An 18,352-nucleotide genomic window follows, 5' to 3' on the forward strand; every position below is an offset into this window, starting at 1 on the left:
AACTTAGATGCTTTTGTTGAGTTCAGTCTATGTAATCAGAGTGAGCTGATCAAGAACTCCTGTTTGCACCAAACACCTCCTGGGATTTATTACCTTGGTTTGAAGGTTTAGGACCATAGTCTGATGGGACATCTCAGTCAATTGACATAATACGGTTCATAAAGTTTATGTACTACATCTTAGTCTGGTAAGTACTGTCTGGGATCTTAAAAGTGTGCGAGAGAACATCTAAGATACAAATATTTGTCTCTGTTCATCCAGACAAAACCAGAAAGAAGGAAACCAAAGACTCAAAGAAGAAACTAGTCTACAAGACTAATAATCTACAGGAGCCATGGTTTATCTACTCCGAGACCAGAGCCAGAGGGTGCCCGGCTACCACTAATGACTGTTGCAATCAAGGCCACAATAGATGAACCCTGATAGAATGGGAGAAAAATGTGGAACAGAACCTCAAATTCGTTTAAAAAAAAAAACAAAAAAACACACTCACTATACTGGTTGAGACTGGAGGATTCCCCGAGACTCTCGGCCTGAGATACTCTTTAAACCTTGAATCAAAACTAGCCCTTGAAGTCACCTTTTAGCTGAATAACGGATTGGCTCACAAAATAAAGACTATCACTCATGAGTGCTGTGCTCCTTTAAAAAATCACCTACCTAAGACCAAATGGTCAACAATTACTTTAAAACAAAGACGAGAATGTAAGGGGGCAAGGAAACTAGATTAATGGAAACGGAACAACCAGAACACAAATAATGAGAGTGTTAGTGCATTGTGAAGAGTGTAACCAATGTCACTGAACAAGTTGTGTAGAAATTGTTGAATGGGAACCTAAACTGCTGTGTAACCTTCACTGAAAATGCAATAAAATATTATTTAAACAAACAAACAAACAAAAAAAGCTCCTGTTAGCTGAGCTGGCATCCTTCTCCCTCAGCCAATGTGAAAAGAATCATATTACATTTTCCCCAGAGCTCACTTTTAAAGTTTTGGCTGTAAATTCTCCCTGCCTTATGTAAATTCTTAGCTTACATGTGAAATCATTATCTCTGATCATCTCAGATAAATGGGTCCTATCTTTCCAATAGACACCTGAAAGTTAGTAACGTGACCACAGATAACACTCCTGCCGTGGTGGTTAATGTTGGGCTTATTATGAAATTTAAAACCAAAGTGGCCATATTTTTCAAATTCATAAGAATTTAAGATCTTTTGTCATCATTTACTGGAAATTGCTTTGTGCTAAAAAGTGAAAAATAGGAATTGGTATGGATGCTAACCAAAGGGTCAGCAGTTCAAATCCGCCAGGCGCTTCTTGAAAACTCTACGAGGCAGCTCTACTCTGCCCTATAGAGTCGCTATGAGTCGGAATCGACTCGAGGACACTGGTTGGGTATGGATGTAGTAATTACACCATGAACTAAATATACTTCTCAGGCTTGAACCAATACATTCAGTGTTCTGCTTGTGAACTAGATGCAAGTAGGGGAGTTGTGAGGAGCCCTGTTGGTGCAGTGGTTAAGTGCTTGGCTGCTAACCGAAAGGTTGGCAGTTTGAACCCATCAGACGCTTCACTGCAGAAAGATGTTGAAATCTGCTTCCATAAAGATTACAATCTTGGAAACTCTACGGGGCAATTTTACTCTGCGCTGTAGGGTTGCTTTGAGTCGGAACTGACTCGATGGCACACAATAACAACCAGGGGTGCTTGCTGTCCTGCTGAGAGGGTAATGACTTAGTCAATATGGTATTGAAGAGATATTGCTTTTTAATCAGCTATAGGGTAAGTCTGGAGTCCCTGGTAGCACAAATGATTAAGCACTCCACTACTAGCCTAAAGGTTGGTGATTTGAACCCACTCAGAGGCACCTTGGAAGACAGGCCTACAGATCTGCTTCCGAAAGCCTTGAAAACCCCATGGGGCAGTTCTACACCACACACAGGGGCAGCCATGACTTGGAATCAACTCAACCACAACTAACAACATAGAGCGAGTATAGGAATCCTCGGGTGGTGCAGAAGGTTAAGCTCGGGGCTACTAACCTCTGAGTCCATCCAGAGGTGCCTTGGAAGAAATGCCTGGCGGTCTACTTCTGAAAAAATCCATTGGAAACCTTATGCAACACAGTTCTATTCGGAAGCACGCGGGGCTGCCATGAGTCAGAATCGACTCAACAGCAATGCATTTGGTTTTGGGGTTAGAGCAAGTATTTATTAAAATACAGAATGTTATAGATGAAAGGATTCATAAAAACCCTCTATATCGGTCTTCTCACTTATACAGAGAAAGTGAATGCTTTTCCCAAAGCCTCTCATTGTTCCTGGAGGTCCACCATGTATGTCCCTGCATGGTGTAAGCCCTGCCAGGGGGTGCAAAGACTCCACTTACAGGACCCTCGCTGATCAGAAGAAGGGGATAATGGTGGGGCACCATCACAGCAGGCACAGGAAACAATTAGTGCACAGGTTCGCTACCGTGCTAACAGCATTATATTCTAATATAGAAAAGGGCACTACATGATACAATTAGAGGACAGGAATATGACATATACTACACTAATTGCTCAGGACAAAGTACAAGAGAAACAAGAGCTTGGTGAGAGATTATTTGACATCGAGAGGGTGTCAGAAGTGATGATACCTGAGTAAAGTCCAGGGGTCACTCTTGCTCCGAAGCCTTTTCTAAGACTGCCATGCCTACTCCCAACCTGTTCCACTGGACCACTGATATCAACAATAATATTAACTAAAATTTGACACTTACTGCATGCCAGGCACTGTTCTAGGTACTTCACATACACTAACTTCTCTAATCATCCCAGCCACCCTATGAAGTAGGTGCAATTATTATCACCTCTGTTTTCTAGATGAAGGCACTAAGTCACATAGCCAGTCAGTGGTGAAGCCAGGATTTGGACCCAGGTGGCCTGATTCGAGTCCGTGCTCTTAGCCACTTTTCTTCCAACCTTTCTTTCGTCTGTGTACTGGCTCCGTCCTGCTCCTGTGGTTACTGTGGCCTGGGATCTTTCATGGCATTTGTTACAGCTCTGCTCCTGTACCTGGGGAGGACATAGAAAGCTTGGCAGGAAGTGATGAAAATGTACATGGAGACGGTGACAGTGAGCATGAAGAGAGATTCCTAACGTTAAGAAATTTCAAGGGTTGGAATCTCCGGGAATTGGGGCCTGATTGGGTATGTGGGTTGAGCAAAAGGGAAGAAACAAGGATTTTGCACAGGTTTCTTGGGCGATTGGGTGGATTGTGGTACCATTCATTGAGATAGGAAATATAAGAGAAAGAGTAGCCCTGGGGGAACAGTTTTGGATGCATGGAGTTTGAGAAGCCTGCTGAGATATCCGTGTGAAAAGGTCTGCTGGGTCTTCGGCTATGTGGATTAGAGACCTGGCATGTCATGTTTATTGAGCACCTACTGTATCCTGGTTACTTAAGACAGGCAATCTTATTTAACGTCCCTGGGTAGTGCAAACTGTTAAGCACTGGGCTACTAACTGAGAGGCTGGCAGTTCAAACCCACCCAGAGGTGCCCAGGAAGAAGGCTCTGGCAGCCTGCTTCTGAGAAGTCACAATCACGAAGACCCCGTGGAGCAGTTCTACTCTGACACACACGAGTGTGCCACGAGTCAGAATCAACTGGATGGCGACTGTTTTTGTTTGTTTTAAATCTTATTTAACCTTACAGCAAGTGGCGTGTTATTTTCATTTTATGCCAATAGAAACCAAGGCCCGCAGACGTTTAAAGAACCTGCCTGCTATCAGCTCTCACCTAGGTTAAAAAGCAGTGCCTTTTAATTTTGCCCGTCTGCCTCCTGTCTCGTCTGTCTTCAACTGTTCTTCATATTGAAGAATCTGAAGCACAAGATGTAAAGCACAAACTATCATGCCATTCGGTCCCTGTCTCAAACGCCTCCAAGGTGTTCCATTCCTCTTGGGATACAGCCTAAGCCCCTTTACATGGCAAGGCCTCCGTGGCATAGCTCACGCCCCAGCCTCGAAGATCTCTACTTCCTGCCTCACAACTGGACTCTCGGGCCTTGCAGAACTGCGTGCAGGGCTTGGAACTCACCATGTTGCTTGTCTTTGGCCTTGCTCATGCTGTGCTCACTGTTTAGTTTCCACCTTCTTATTTCCTGCTTGGTGTAGTCGTTAAGAGCTATATAGCTGCTAACCAAAAGGTCATCAGTTCGAATCCACCAGGTGTTCCATGGAAACCCTGTGGGGTAGTTCTACTCTGTCCTGTAGGGGCACTATGAGTCAGAATCGACTCGACGGCAACGGGTTTAGTTTTTTTTTTTTTTTTCCTTGCTTGTCCTGCAGCCCTCCCCTTAGTGGTCATTTTCGCTAGGAAGCCTTCTGGAACCTTCCCCAGCCTCAGTTTTGTGGCATTCCTCTGCACTCCTAGACCATCTTGCCATTTCTTCACATGGCACTTACCATACTGGATCCATTGTACCCCCACCCACCTTGCTAGTTAGTGCCTGCAGAAAACAGACCCTCAAAGATTGTTTAAAGGAAAGTCCAAGCTAGGATTTGAATTCAAGTCTATCAGACTCCTAACCTGATGAGCCCTTTCTATTACCCCAGGATGCTTTCCAGTTGGGAAGAATTCCACTAAGCAGATGAGATTTGGAAGATTATTTCAGTAGGTGGGAAGGGTGCCCAGAGGAGTCAAGCTTTGAAATCACAGGTGAGGAAGTTGCGTTTGAAGCACAGAAGACCTGCAGCTGGGGTGCATGTTATCGCACAGGGGGCTTACATGTCATTACACAGCCCAGACTGTCAGGCAGAGGAGACTGCAATGTGCCCTATGGGCCATGGAGAATGACTGGAGCTCTTGGAAAGGAGAAAGACATAATCAAGATTACTTTTAAGGGAGATTAATTTGGGAATGGATGAAAGAATGACAAAATGAAAGACTGAAGTCTTGCCTAAGAAACCCATGGGAATGAATGATACCTGCTGACAGCTTGCTTCCTTTGAGTGCACGTAGGAAGAGTCACCATGTGTACAGGGTTGAAAGCATGGTTTCTGGTCAAGTGGACCAGCTCCATCACTTTCTTGGGCAAGTGAGTTATTGCTTCGCAACCTCAGTTTCCTCATATGTAAAATGGGAATGATGATAATAGTACCCATCTCATAGGGTTGTTGGGGTGATTTGGTGAAATACTAGATGCAAAGTGCACAGTGTGGTTAAATGCTCAGCAGCTGCAGTTCCATTACTGTGGTGTGATGGTGAGGAAGGCAGAGTGATTTGGAGGCACTGGCACGCTCCGGCTCACAGCTCTTCGGCACTGTTGTCAGCTGCTGCCAAGTTGACTCCCACTCATTGTGGCCTCATGTGTGCAGAGTAGAACTGCTCCATAGGGTTTTCAAGGCTGTCAACTTTTTTCTTTTTAAACTGCCAACCTTTAGTAGTGAGTACCAACTGTTTGTGCCACCCAAGGACCTTAATGTACATAAAACGTTTAGTACCTTTTAAGTGCTCAAAAAATGTTATTTGTGGCTGCTGTTGCTGTTATTAACCTTAGGTCCAAACTTCAGGTCACAATGACTCCTAAGCTAACTAAGCCCTCAGCTTCTTTCCCCCAAGTCTCTCACCCTAGCCTCAGTGGTGTCACTACGGTTGGTGTCACCCAGTGTGGTAACTCATGGTGTCACCCCCCCCATGCTAACACCACAGTAAACTCACCCCACCCACTGCCGTCAAGTCAATTTTGATATTGTAGCTAAAACACCAAAAGAATTGACAAAATCAGCGACTATAAAAATTCAGAAGCAATGAAAACGATAGTGAGTGGTTGCAGCACTTGCAGAAAAAAACATGTGATTTGTAATTGGGTAATAATGACAGCTGTGACTGGAGCCCTTTAGAAGGTTCAAAAAGTAAATTAGCAAAGAGTTTTAGCCTTGTAGGTATATCGATGCATGTTAGCTGGCTTTATGAAAAATGCTTTTGTTGTTATATCTAACTACAGGGGTATTTTAATTTAAAAAATAAGTTTCTGCTGAAACACTGCACAAAAATTTTATAGACAGTCATTTTGGTGTCATCCCCTCTGATGGTGTCACCCAGTGCGGCCTGCACCCCTGCACCCCCTTAGTGATGCCACTGCCTCAGCTCCCGTCCAGGTTAGACTGCATTTGCTCTCCCATCATGATTTTTCAAGGCCGTGAACTTTTGGAAGAAGATTGCCAGGCCTGTCTTCCAAGGCGCCACAGGGCAGGATCGAACCACCAACCCTCAGGCTAGCAGTGGAGCACTTAACCACTTGCACCACCCAGGGACCATTCCTCTGCGCCAGCTCATTAAAAACTCGGGCCAGAGAAGTAAAACTCAGGAAGAGGGAAAGTGAAACTAATGGGTCTGGTGAGTGAAAGGCGGTGAAAGCCAAAAGTGAAATAAGCGCCAAAATGATTGAACATCAAGAGCTTAAATGTTAACCCTTTGCGGTCTCAGTGATCGCCTGTGGGTTAGCAGGATGTCTGAGGAAATTGTCTTTATTTTTAAAAAGGGGGGATTTTTTTTGGTTGCTGTTTGTTTTGCTTTCCACTTAAAATAATGAGTTTTCTCTTTATAAAGGTCCTTTTATTCTAAATCAGGTTCTTAACAGAGGTGTCTACCACAGGGCCGGAAGTAGATACCACACCAGTGCTCAGCTGGGTTTGAAGGCGTTGCTCATTTCATCAGAGGGGAAGCCTACTGAAAGCCCCACCTACAGCCTGGAAAGTGGTCAGATAGGCGGCTCTCTGAAAGTCACAGTCCCCAAAAACTCCCAGGAAACTTACAGAGCTCCGGAACAGAAAGAAGCTGACATAAACTTACATTTGAGGACTTCAGACAACTTAGAAATGATTCCTTTGTTTTTTAACTAGTTGCCTGTTGAGCTGACTCCAACTCATGGCAACTCATGTGTGTCAGAGTAGAGCTGTGCTCCATAGGATTTTCAATGCCTGACTTTTCGAGAGCAGATCTCCAGGCCTTTCTTCCAAGGCTTGAACCTCCAATTTTTGGTTAGCAGCTGAGCATGTTAACAGTTTGCACCACCCAGGGACTCCTCCTTGTTCTTTACTAGGTAATGAAATAAACTGATCTTTCTCTGAAGAGTTGGGGCACATGGCTTCTCAGGGACCATTTCATAAAATTATATATATATATATATATATATATGGAACATCGTTGTTTTGCTTCTAAATACATAATAACTTAAGCTGGACTAAGGAGGTTCATTCATTCATTCCTTGGAGAGGTCACAGACATTTAGGATGGGTAGGACACGTGACAATTGCTTAGTATTGTCTATAAATACTTGGAGGCTATGGAAGCCACCAAACAACTGTTCTTAAAGGAATACGAATACTTCCACCTGGAATGATTCCATGATCTCTGTAAAGGAGTTTCTTAAGCAAAAGAAAATCCCAATGTGTCTTCTGTCTCTATTATTCTAAATTCAAAATTAGTGGCATTTGATTTTAATAATTTTATTACTTCGACATGACAAAGCAAAGCACTCGGCTCTCCTCTCTGTCCCAAATGTTAGTATAAACACGAGGCAGTTGCTGATTTGAGATGTGCTGGGTCTTGCAGTGATTAAGACCCAACTGCTAGCCAATAGGTTGGGAGTTCGCATCCACTAGCAGCTCCTTGGAAACCCTATGGGGCAGTTCTACTCTGTCCTATAGGGTCGCTATGAGTCAGAATTGACTTAATGGTAACTGGTTTGATTTGGTTGGTTTGGGTCTTGCAGTAGTCATGCACGTCTGTGTGTTCCATCAATTGTCTTCAAACTTCTATTTTAGCACCTAACTTGTGTTATACATTTCTCTCCTACTAGATGGTGAACTCCTGGAGACCAAGGGCTGGGTCTTAGTTGTCTTTGTATCTCTAACCCTGTATCTGACACATAGTAATTGCTCAATAAATAAGAACAAATGAATGACTGGAAGTCCTGCCCCTGAGCAAGGTTGTTCCCAATCACCTGCATTCCCCCTTCCACCTGTCACACCCACCCCTTCTGTTGACAATACTGCTGCAGTAACTCTTTTACCCTGAAAATCGTCACACGAGAGAAAACTCCCACCTCATGCCTTAGAGGCGCACACCTATCTTTGACTTTGTTTTTTATTGCTGAGAGTAGAGTGAACAGTGGGGCTTCTGAAGGAGGTATCTATTTCAGTCCCAAACAGAAAAGAGTGGGTGATTCCGTGGGCAGAGATGGCAATTCCTGAACACGGGGTGGTGACTCATGCCCAGAAGTACTCAGAATTTCCTCTGTTTTGTGGGCTGCTGGGGCAGACTTGAGTCGACTGCAAAGCTTTCTTTGAAGCACAGTCAAATGCAAGAAAGACACCCAAAGCTGCTCTCCGAGGGTAGAAAGAGGACTGGAGGGAAGCAGCAGGATGCAGAGAACCAAGACTCCAAGGACCAGATGCGGCTTTAAGATTCTACAAGAGGTCAATCACTAAAGTCAATTAAGGAGCTGCTATATGGCCATGGGGAGTCCATGAGCGGTGCAAATGGTTAATATGCTCAGCTGCTTACAGAAAGGTTGGAGGTCTAAGTCCACCCAGAGGCACCTTGGAAGAAAGGCCTGGCAATATACTTCTGAAAAAAAAAATCAACCCTTTGAAAGCCCTATGGAACACTGTTCTACTCTCACATGTATAAGGTCACCATGAGTTGAAATTGACTTGATGGCAACTGGTGTATGGCCATGGTGGTAGGGGTCCTGTAGGCATGGGCACTCTTAATTTATGCACAGCTATATGAGCAGCAGAGTATATACTTCATAGTGTACTTGAACTTTTTAGAAGGCAAAAATAAACTTTCTTATTAACTCAGCATGTATATCTTTGACCTTTAACAGTGGTTTAGAATAGTAGTAAAGAATGCTGGCTCTGGAATTAGACTGTTATTGTTCTTGTGTGTCATCAAGTCGATTTGGACTCATAGAAACCCTATATGACAGATTAGAACTGCTCCATAGTGTTTTCTAGGCTCTAGTCTTTCCAGGAGCAGATCGCCAAGTCTTTTGTCCTGTGGAATGGCTGGTGGGTTCAAACCGCCAACCTTTCGATCAGCAGTGGAGAGATTAACCACTGCGCCACCAGGGCTCCTTGGAATGAGACTGCCTGGGTTCAAATCCTAGCACCTTCTAGGGTGTGTTACATTGGGGAACTTACTTAACCTCTGTAAGCCTCAATTCTCCAGCTGCGAAATGGGGATTATAATGAGACATAACTTAATATGAGGATTAAATGAAGTAATACTGTTTTAACATAGTACCTGGAAGACAGCATATATACAATAAATACTAGCCCTGTTATCATTAGTGTTTAAAATGCTTCCTGCAACAAGGTCTAAAACAAATAAGCCTCAGAGGGGAAAAAAAAATAGGTATTAGCATCACTATTTGGGCATGGGCTGGTTTTACAGTTCACAGTTTTGATCATCTTTCTCACCTACAGGAGATCAGTTCCTGTTAGAGCCTTGTCTATTTCCCTTGCTCTTTAGGTTAAAGGACCAATTGCTTCCTTATAACTTCCTTTTTATTTTTTTTAAACACTCTGCTCTTTCTTCTTCCTTTGGGAATAACTACTCAATTGCTCCTAGACTCATGACACAAGACTGCTTTTCCTTTGCATCCAGCTTGAGGGGAAAGCCTTGCAAAAGGACAGAAAGCACCTCAGCAAGCACATCTGACTAACCTGGTCTGTGCCCTCACCCACGGGCAGGCCTGCAGCGGCAAAGGAAGGGAGACTTCTGATCAGTATCTTGCTCCTTCCGCTCCTTCTGTTCCCTCCACTTATCTTCCTCCCAGGACCTTTTCTGGTCAGCTCCGCCAACCCATGTCACCCAGAGTTTGGTGCCTTAGAGTTTTCTGCTGCCTGAAATTCTTCTGTACTCAGGATACCTAGTCCTGGGTCGAGAGCTATAAGCAGACCTGGATCAAAAGCCCCACAAATCGTGTGGCTCAGTTACAAAAGTGGGCAGTCAGGATGGAAGCTTTGCGGTATGTGGTTCACTGGAGTTAAGTCAGGGGTAGAAGTCAGGGAAATCGGATCCAGGACTTCTTTGATTATTACCAGCTGCCAATGGGTCGATTCTAGCTCATGGCAACCCCACACGTGTCAGAATAGAACTGTGCCTCACAGGGCTTTCAGTGGCTGATTTTTCAGAAGCAGATCACCAAGCAAAGGCATCTCTGGGCACACTTGAACTTCCAACCTTTTGATTAGCAGCTAAGCAGGTTAATTGTTTTACACTACCTAGGGACTCCTTGGGGTATTTTGTTACCCAGGAGGTACTGGTGATACTGATTCAATGGTCCATCATGTCAAGGAATCTATCAGAGACCAGGGACATCCATAGACACTGGGGATTAAGATGAGATGAGGAACACTTGAAGCCTTTTTGTCTGAGCAAAAGCATTAGTTGTCGTCATTTGAGTGCTAGCCTTTTTGGGCCTCATTTCAACTCGGCACAAACACAAAATGTTTATATATATGAAATATGGGTCATTTATTTAATGGTCCTAGAAGCTCCTCGGTTTTCAGAGTTGGTTACTCATGGAGCATGGTCCATGTATACAGCTTTAGCAAAGTCAATAGGAAAGACTTCCCTTCGGTCTGTCTCAAGATATTCAGAAGCACCACTCAGAGCCAGCATGTCGATGGGCCATCTTCTCCAAGAAGCCTTTCCTACCTGTCTAGGTAGCATTGTGCCCCCTATACTGACCACCTATGACATTAATCAGCTTTGTCTTTCTAAGATTTGTTTTCTTCCGTCTTTCTAAGATTTGTTTTCCATTTTAGTTGTACGTTCTGGTTGGGTAGCAGCAATGCGCATTTTTTCTTCCATCCTAGCCTTGCTACCTGAAATGTGGTCCACGTACCAGAACACAGGCCTGATGTAGGAGCCTATTAGAAATGCAGAATCTCAGGTCCTGCCCCGACGTTCTGAGTCAGAATCTGCACTGTAAAGAGGTTCCCAGGGCATCTGTAAACACGTTAAAATTTGAGAAGTACTACACCTGGGCACTGATTCTTAGTGCATAGAGATGAATAATGGAACCAGATCAACTGTGGAAATCATCATTGTGTCTCTCTAACTGGTAGCTATCAGTCCTAACTGCATCTTAAATCATTTGAAGCACTTAAAATAACAATGTCTGTTTCTCGTCAGAGATTTTTATTTAATTGGTCTTGATTTGGCTTGGGCATCATTTTTTAGGGCATCCCTGATACACATGCTCATATGCAGCTGGTGTTGGGAACTGCTGCTTTACATACATTTCCCAGGGGGACTTGTGTTCTCTTCTTGATGGATGCAAATCTCAGAATAACCTTAAATCAGTTCAAGAGCCCCCCAAAAAATCAGAGTAAACTTAGAGTGGAAAATACCTAAAATCCCTAGAGATGATGATGTTAATTGTTTTCCCCTAAATGGGTGATTTACGTGAAAGGGCAATGGGGGATTCAGTGAAGGGCTGTTGACTCATTGGCTAACACTGTTGGCTTTCCTTTGGCAGGCTTCTCTTGCTCAGCAGATGTTTTGTCTCCATCGTTAACCACGAGCCGTTTGAGGGCAAGGACTGTGACCTTTTTCATCTCTGTAATCCTAGTATGCGGCAAAGTTCCTAGTCCAGAGTAAAAGTGCATACATGTTTTTGGAAAGAATAAATAGATGAATGCATGAGTCGCTGGATGAATGACTATATCACTGAGAGTTATTGTAAAGATATGCAAGGAATATTGGACTAGAATTTGAGAGGCCTGGGTTCTAGTCCTGGCTCTGCCACTTCTCTCATTTGCCTAGTGTACTTGGTTTGTCTTGGGTACCCTTTTCCTGCTATCCTCCCTAATAACCCAGACCTTTTATATTGCCCTTGCCAAGCCACCTTAGTTCTCCTTCTAGGGAGGGTAACTTCCAGTGTCTCATCTTCTCAGCCTTTATGCTCTCTGTTCATGACTGTGGTTGTTAATACATTAAAAAGCATGATCAGAGGTCTTACCTAGGGGTCTGGTTTATAAGAAGACTATAACCCCAAGAATTGTATACAAAATTTTGTGTGTATGTACATTTTTCTTGGAAACCCTGGTGGCGTAGTGGTTAAGCGCTACGGCTGCTAACCAAAAGGTCAGCAGTTCGAATCCACTGGGCGCTCCTTGGAAACTCTATGGGACAGTTCTACTCTGTCCTGTAGGGTCGCTATGAGTCAGAATCAACTTGATGGCAATGGGTTTGGTTTTTTGGTTTTGGTACATTTTTCTTAAGACACAGTGAATAGATATAAAATTTTTTCAAGGGCTCATCACCAAAAAAAAGATTAAGAACCAAAAAGCTAAGTAGATTCTTGCTAACATATTGCTTTTCCTGTTGAGAATTTCAGGCTGTGTGTATAGGGCTGATATAGCGAGGTTCTCTGGGCCATTTTTTTTTTTTTTGCCCCCTCAGTGCTACCAGGGACAGCAGCTGACCCCACCTAATTAGAACTCCCTGAAGAAATTATTAGAAAGGGTCACCAAGGAGAAAGACAAGGGAGGAGGGAAATCTTCGAATCTTTAAATTCTCCAAACTTTCCTCATCTAATATCTGCCTGTAAGAAGAGCTAAGTAGAAAGAGGGCCACAGGGAGGGTTTAGAGATCTCCCATACGTAGCCTTAGAGGGTCCTTGGGTAGGCCATAGATTGATGCTGAGGTGACATGCATTGCCAGCCCAGCAAGAAGGAATCAGATTCCAAGCCTGAAGGAATCAGAGGCTATCACTTCTGCCTCCAGCCCGGTATAGGGAAATCTTTGCAACCCTTTTGACAAATAGTCCTTCGGGCCCTGTTTAAACACTTCCAGAGAAAGGAAGCCAATGACATGGGGAGAAAAAAAGGATGGAGGAACTCTTTACTCTGAATGCTTGGCTATCGGAAGCTCACCAAGCACAAATAAAGCCATAGTTCAAGTTTTACCTTTTCACTTGATTCCCCTCACCCAGCCTCAGTTACCACTGTCATTCAAATTCTCTTTCCTTTTGAGCTTCTCATTGTTTCCCAAAGTTTGGGTCAGGGATAGACAGTGGACTGGGTCATGTTTTCCATTTTAAGCATTATTTGGTCTAGAATGCACACTTGTGGATCTGGGTGCTTCTTCAACTGAAAAGTATGAAAATCACGTATCACTAGTTTTATCGGCTGTTACCCAAAAGGTCGGCAGTTTTAATACACCACCTGTTCTTTGGAAACCCAATGGGGCAGTCCCACTCTGTCCCATAGAGTCACTATGAGTTGGAATCGACTCTATGGCAATAGTTAATGGGTAATTTTACTACCTTGGAGAGGAAGTATAAAGTAGAGATTGGAAAATAGGAGAGGAGAACCAGAATGGATAGCTTGGAAGGAGCCCAGAATGCCGTCCAGTTCATCTCCCCAGCCAGCATGGTCATTCCTCTATGGTGCCCCAGGAAGTGGCCATACAGCTTCTATTTAAACGTTTTAAGGATGAGGGGGCTTACAACTCTTTGAAGCAGTCCATTGAGTTAAGGTCCTCAAGCCCTGATGGTGCAGTGGTTAAGAGCTTGGCTGCTAGCCAAAAGGTCGGCAGTTCAAATATAACAGCTGCTCCTTGGAAAGCCTATGTGTCAGTTCTACTCTGTCCTATAGGACCCCTATGAGTTGGAATTGACTCGATGGTAACGAGTTTGGTTTGGTTTTTTTGGATCCCTTTCTTGAAGTCCCTGGGTGGTACAAAATGTTAACGTACTCAGCTGCTAGGAGATTCTAGTCTACCCAGGGGCACCTTGGAAGAAAAGCCTGGCAATGTACTTCTGAAAAATTGGCCATTGAAAACGCTATGGAGCACAGTTCTACTTCTGGCACACAAGTGCTAACCAGGAGTTGGAATTGACTTGATGGCAACTGTCCCCCCCGCCCCGCCCCCCGCCTTCTCACAATGGAACGGCCTGGTATAAAGAGAAGAGAAACAGGTTTCCACTCACATAAGAATTCTCCTGAGGGAAACAAAGAAATTGTTGGAGGGTAAAAATTCCCTGAACAGGCAAACAAAGAGCAGAAGTCCTCAGCAACGGTTGGTGGTGTTTTTGTCTTGACATCTACAACTGCAGCGGTTACGGAAGCAGTGGGTCATGCATGAGCACAGTGCAGTACCTTTTAAAAGTTGGAAATAACCTACAGTGAGATATCAGGCTTTGGTGCTTTGACACTCAAAGGTCTCTGCACCCAGACCCTGCCTTGTAAATCTTGAGTTTGGAAACTTTTTCATCCAAAAGTACCCCAGCTTGAAAATGCCTTTTAAGCAGAGCTTATTTTATTTCCTTTTCAGAATTCTTAACATAGAGTGGTGAAACAGGAAGGGGGGTTAAAGATCATGTAGGTCAACCTTCTCATCTTATAGGGAGAAACTGAGGCTCGAGTAGTACAGCAGTTTGTCAAAGGTCACACTCTTTGCAAGTCTTTTCTACAGTTCTCCGACGACGTTAGTCAGGAGGTGCCTTGGCACACTTTCAGCTTCCTCCAAGGTTTAGTTTCCTCCTAATTCTGCTCCTCACTGAACTCAAGTGACTTCCTAAGGGAAATCTCTGTTTACTTGTGAAGTTCCTACATTGGGAATGAATGGAGCAGAGAACTTCAATACCTTGAATGGCCACAGTGCTGAGGCATAGCCCTACTAAATGGTGACTATAGCTATTACAGGAATGACTTCAACAAGAAATTACACATAACAATACCCAAGGCTTTAGCAAGTGAATGCCAAAAAAGTGTAAGGCTACTTTTTTTTGGGAAGAGTACATTTAAGTGGTAGAGTTGTGGATCCCACTGACCATTCTATACAAACATCTCCCACTCATTAGTGAAGTCAGTTCTATTTGTGCCTCAGTTTCCTCAAATCTAAAAAGGAACACATGTACAGGTGATATTTAGCACTGCCTACTTAATACATACAAGGAGCCCTGGTGGCATAACGGTTAAGTGCTTGGTTGCTAACCGAAAGGTCGATATCTGCCGTGCAGGAGAAAAGACCTGGCAATCTGCTCCCCGGAAGATTAAAAACGTATGGGGAAGCTCTACTCTGTCGTAAAGTGTCACTATGAGTTGGAATCGACTCAACGGTACAAAACAACAACAATAACTTAAGACGTACAGTTTTAAAGACAGTAGTGACCGTTTTACCAGATACTTCCTATACTTACCAAAGCCCTACCTCTGCAAGGCTTATCTTGAAAATAAGCAAGGTAATAGCAGTAATAATGCTATGGGACCTGGATAAATTGAATGATCAAATGTGAAGAGTTAAATTTTGTGTTTTAATTGTCATTAAAACACAAATGTGAAGGTGGGAAATTCCAGTGTGGGCAGCAGTCTTTACAAGAAGGGATAATTTAGACAAAAATATCATCGTTATAGGTTTCCACACTTTGTTTTTTTTTTGAATCTAGGAGCTGAAGATTTGATCACAGAATTCCTAGAATGAAAGAAAGATGATCAAGGGACAGATAAACTCTCAGAATTTCCACAATTCTGAGAAAGGTAGCTTCAATAACGTGCCGTGTTGGCAACATCAGGAGAATTCTCTTTTTAACCACATCCCAGGACCCAGTAATATAGAGACTAAAAAATAGCCAAGTTGACTAATACACCCACCCCCCCCCCCACACCACCACCCCTCACAATTTTAAATCGTGGCTTTGGAAATTTTCAGAATGAAAATCTGCCTTATGAATCAGCTAGAAATTGCATCTGTTGACAGTCTGTTTGATTTCTTTAGAGAACTCCCACCCCTTGAGGAATAAAAAGACTTGTTTATATAAAGACTTGTCCCCTCTTGGATGAAAAAGCCTGAGACGAAATTATTTCTTACCCTGGAATGGTTCCTAGGCCACATGTTGAGCCTATGTCATTCTCTCTGCCCGCTATGGTCCTCATTTGTCTCTTGAGTGGACCATTTCAAGGACTTCGTGCCATGTCTTATGAGTCCCTGGGTGGCACAAACAGCTAAGTGCTCAGCTACTAACTGGAAGATTGGTGGTTTGAACTCACCCAGAGGTCCCTCAGAAGACAGGCCTGGTGATCTACTGCCAAAAGATCACAGCCATCAAAATGGTATGGTGCCATTCTGCTCTGCACACATGGGGTCACCATGAATCAGAATCGACTCAATGGCAATGGTTGGTTATTCCACATCTCTGTGCATCTAATCTCTCACCTCTCTATGACATCTTCATAAAGCTCTGACCCTGTCTGCAGAGTGAACAGAATGAGCACAAGCCAGAGGGACCTGAGTTTGAACCCTGGCTCTGTCACTGCCCGTGTGACTTCTGAGTTTTGGTTTTTTCATCTAATGGGGTTCATGACTTCATATCGTAAAGTGGTTAAAAGGATTAAAATAAGACTTACCTGTCTGTCACATAGAAGATACTCTATAAATGGTAACTTTTTAATAGTTCTTTATTGCCTACCAAATAAAGTTTTAAAATGTTGGACTTGATATACAAGGACTTGTATCATTCCTTTGATCCTATTGTGCCTTTCCAGTCTTAATTTCTAGCATCTCCATTTACCCAACCCGTGTTGTAGCACAGTAGACCACATGCTGTTCCCTAATGCACTACTGATGGGTGTGGGGGTGGTTCAGTGGTAGCGCTCCTGCCTTCTGTGAGGAGACCTGAGTTTGATTTTCAGCCAATGTACCTGTCATGGATTGAATTGTGTCCCCCTGAAAATATGTGTCAGCTTGGTTAGGCCATGATTCCTAGTATTGTGTGGTTGTCCTCCATTTTGTGATTGATATAATTTTCCTATATGTTGTAAATCCTAATCTCCTCCTGTGGTTTAATGAGGCAAGATTGGATTATGTCAAGGAGGGTTAGGGTGGGATGTAACACCCTTGCTCAGGTCGCATCCTTGATCCAGTGTAAGAGAAGTTTACCCGGGGTGTGGCCTGCACCATCTTTTATCTTACAAGAGATAAAAGGAGAGGGGATTGAGCAGAGATGAGGGAAGTCATACCACCAAGAAAGCAGCACCAGAAGCAGAGCACGTCCTTTGGACCAGGGGTCCCTGTGCCTGAGAAGCTCCTTGACCATGGCAATATTGATGCCAAGGACCTTCCTCCAGAGCCGACAAAGAGAGAAAGGCTTCCCCTGGAGCTGATGCCCTGAATTTGGACGTCTAGTCTACTAAAACCCAAAAAACCAAACCCTTTGCTATCAAATCAATTCCAACTCGTAGGGACCCTATCAGACAGAGTAGAACTGCCCCACAGAGTTTCCAAGGAGTGCCTGGTGGATTCAAACTGCTGACCTTTTGGTTAGCAGCTGTATCACTTAACCACTACACCACTACTAGACTATGAGAAAATAAATTTCTCTTTATTAAAGCCATCCACTTGTGGTATTTCTGTTACAGCAGCACTAGATAACTAAGACAGCGCCTCATGTGCAGACGCCACTGGCCCATCAGTGGGGGCTTGTGTGTTGCTGTGATGCTGAATAGGTTTCAGGAGAGTTCTTAGGCTAAGACAGACTAGAAAGAAAGGCCTGGTAATCTATTTCTGAAAATCAGCCAGTAAAAACCATGTGGACCACAATGGTTTGATCAGTAACCAATAATGGGAATGGCACAGGACTGTCCAGCATTCTGTCGTGCATGGAGTTGCCATGAGTAAGGGGTGAACTCAATGGCAGCTACCAACAACAATGCATTGTTGTGTCTTTGCTCCTATGGTTTCTCTCTCTCTCTTTCTGGAATCTCCACTTAGAGACATTCTACTAGCCCCTCAAGGCTCTGTTTGCATGCCTCCTCCATAAAGCCTTCTCTGATAGCCCCAGTCTCTCATAGCTTTTAGTACATTCCAACTTGTATTACTGTTATTATATCTGTGCCTTTCTCCCCCTCACTATGTTATAAACCTCTTAAGGATCAGGACTATGCCTTGCTCATTTTTGTATTTCCTATAATGTTGAAAAGTGACATCCTAAGTACCAGATGGATTTTTGGAGAACTGAAATGAAAGAGCCCATGTGTTATCTCCATTTGCTCCACTGACACGAGAGACAACTCAACTCCTCAGATAAAGTTGCCAAGGCTAGTAATTACATAGGTTTATTTGAAATGGGTTTCCCAGAGACAGGGCATGATTAACTGTAGAGATTTTGCTGTTCTGGTTTAGACTGACCTCCTACTTGCCAAAAATCTTGTGACAGCTAAGGCAGAAATCACACCACAAGCCTTCCAGAAATCAGCCTGGCTTTAATTCCAGAAAGAAGAAATTCCTACACCTGGGTCAGTACATAGTCCAATATAACTTGGCTACTTCCCCCAAAC

General features: G+C 43.6%; 1 protein-coding gene across 1 annotated transcript in view; it reads right to left on the minus strand.

Annotated features, from left to right (window-relative positions):
- IL2RA (interleukin 2 receptor subunit alpha) overlaps positions 1 to 18,352 on the minus strand; it is a 78,923-nt gene that overhangs the window by 59,064 nt on the left and 1,507 nt on the right. The gene's annotated exons all lie outside the window — the stretch shown is intronic.

Source organism: Loxodonta africana, chromosome 4 (genome assembly GCF_030014295.1).
Source record: "Loxodonta africana isolate mLoxAfr1 chromosome 4, mLoxAfr1.hap2, whole genome shotgun sequence".
NCBI classification, from domain to species: domain Eukaryota; kingdom Metazoa; phylum Chordata; class Mammalia; order Proboscidea; family Elephantidae; genus Loxodonta; species Loxodonta africana.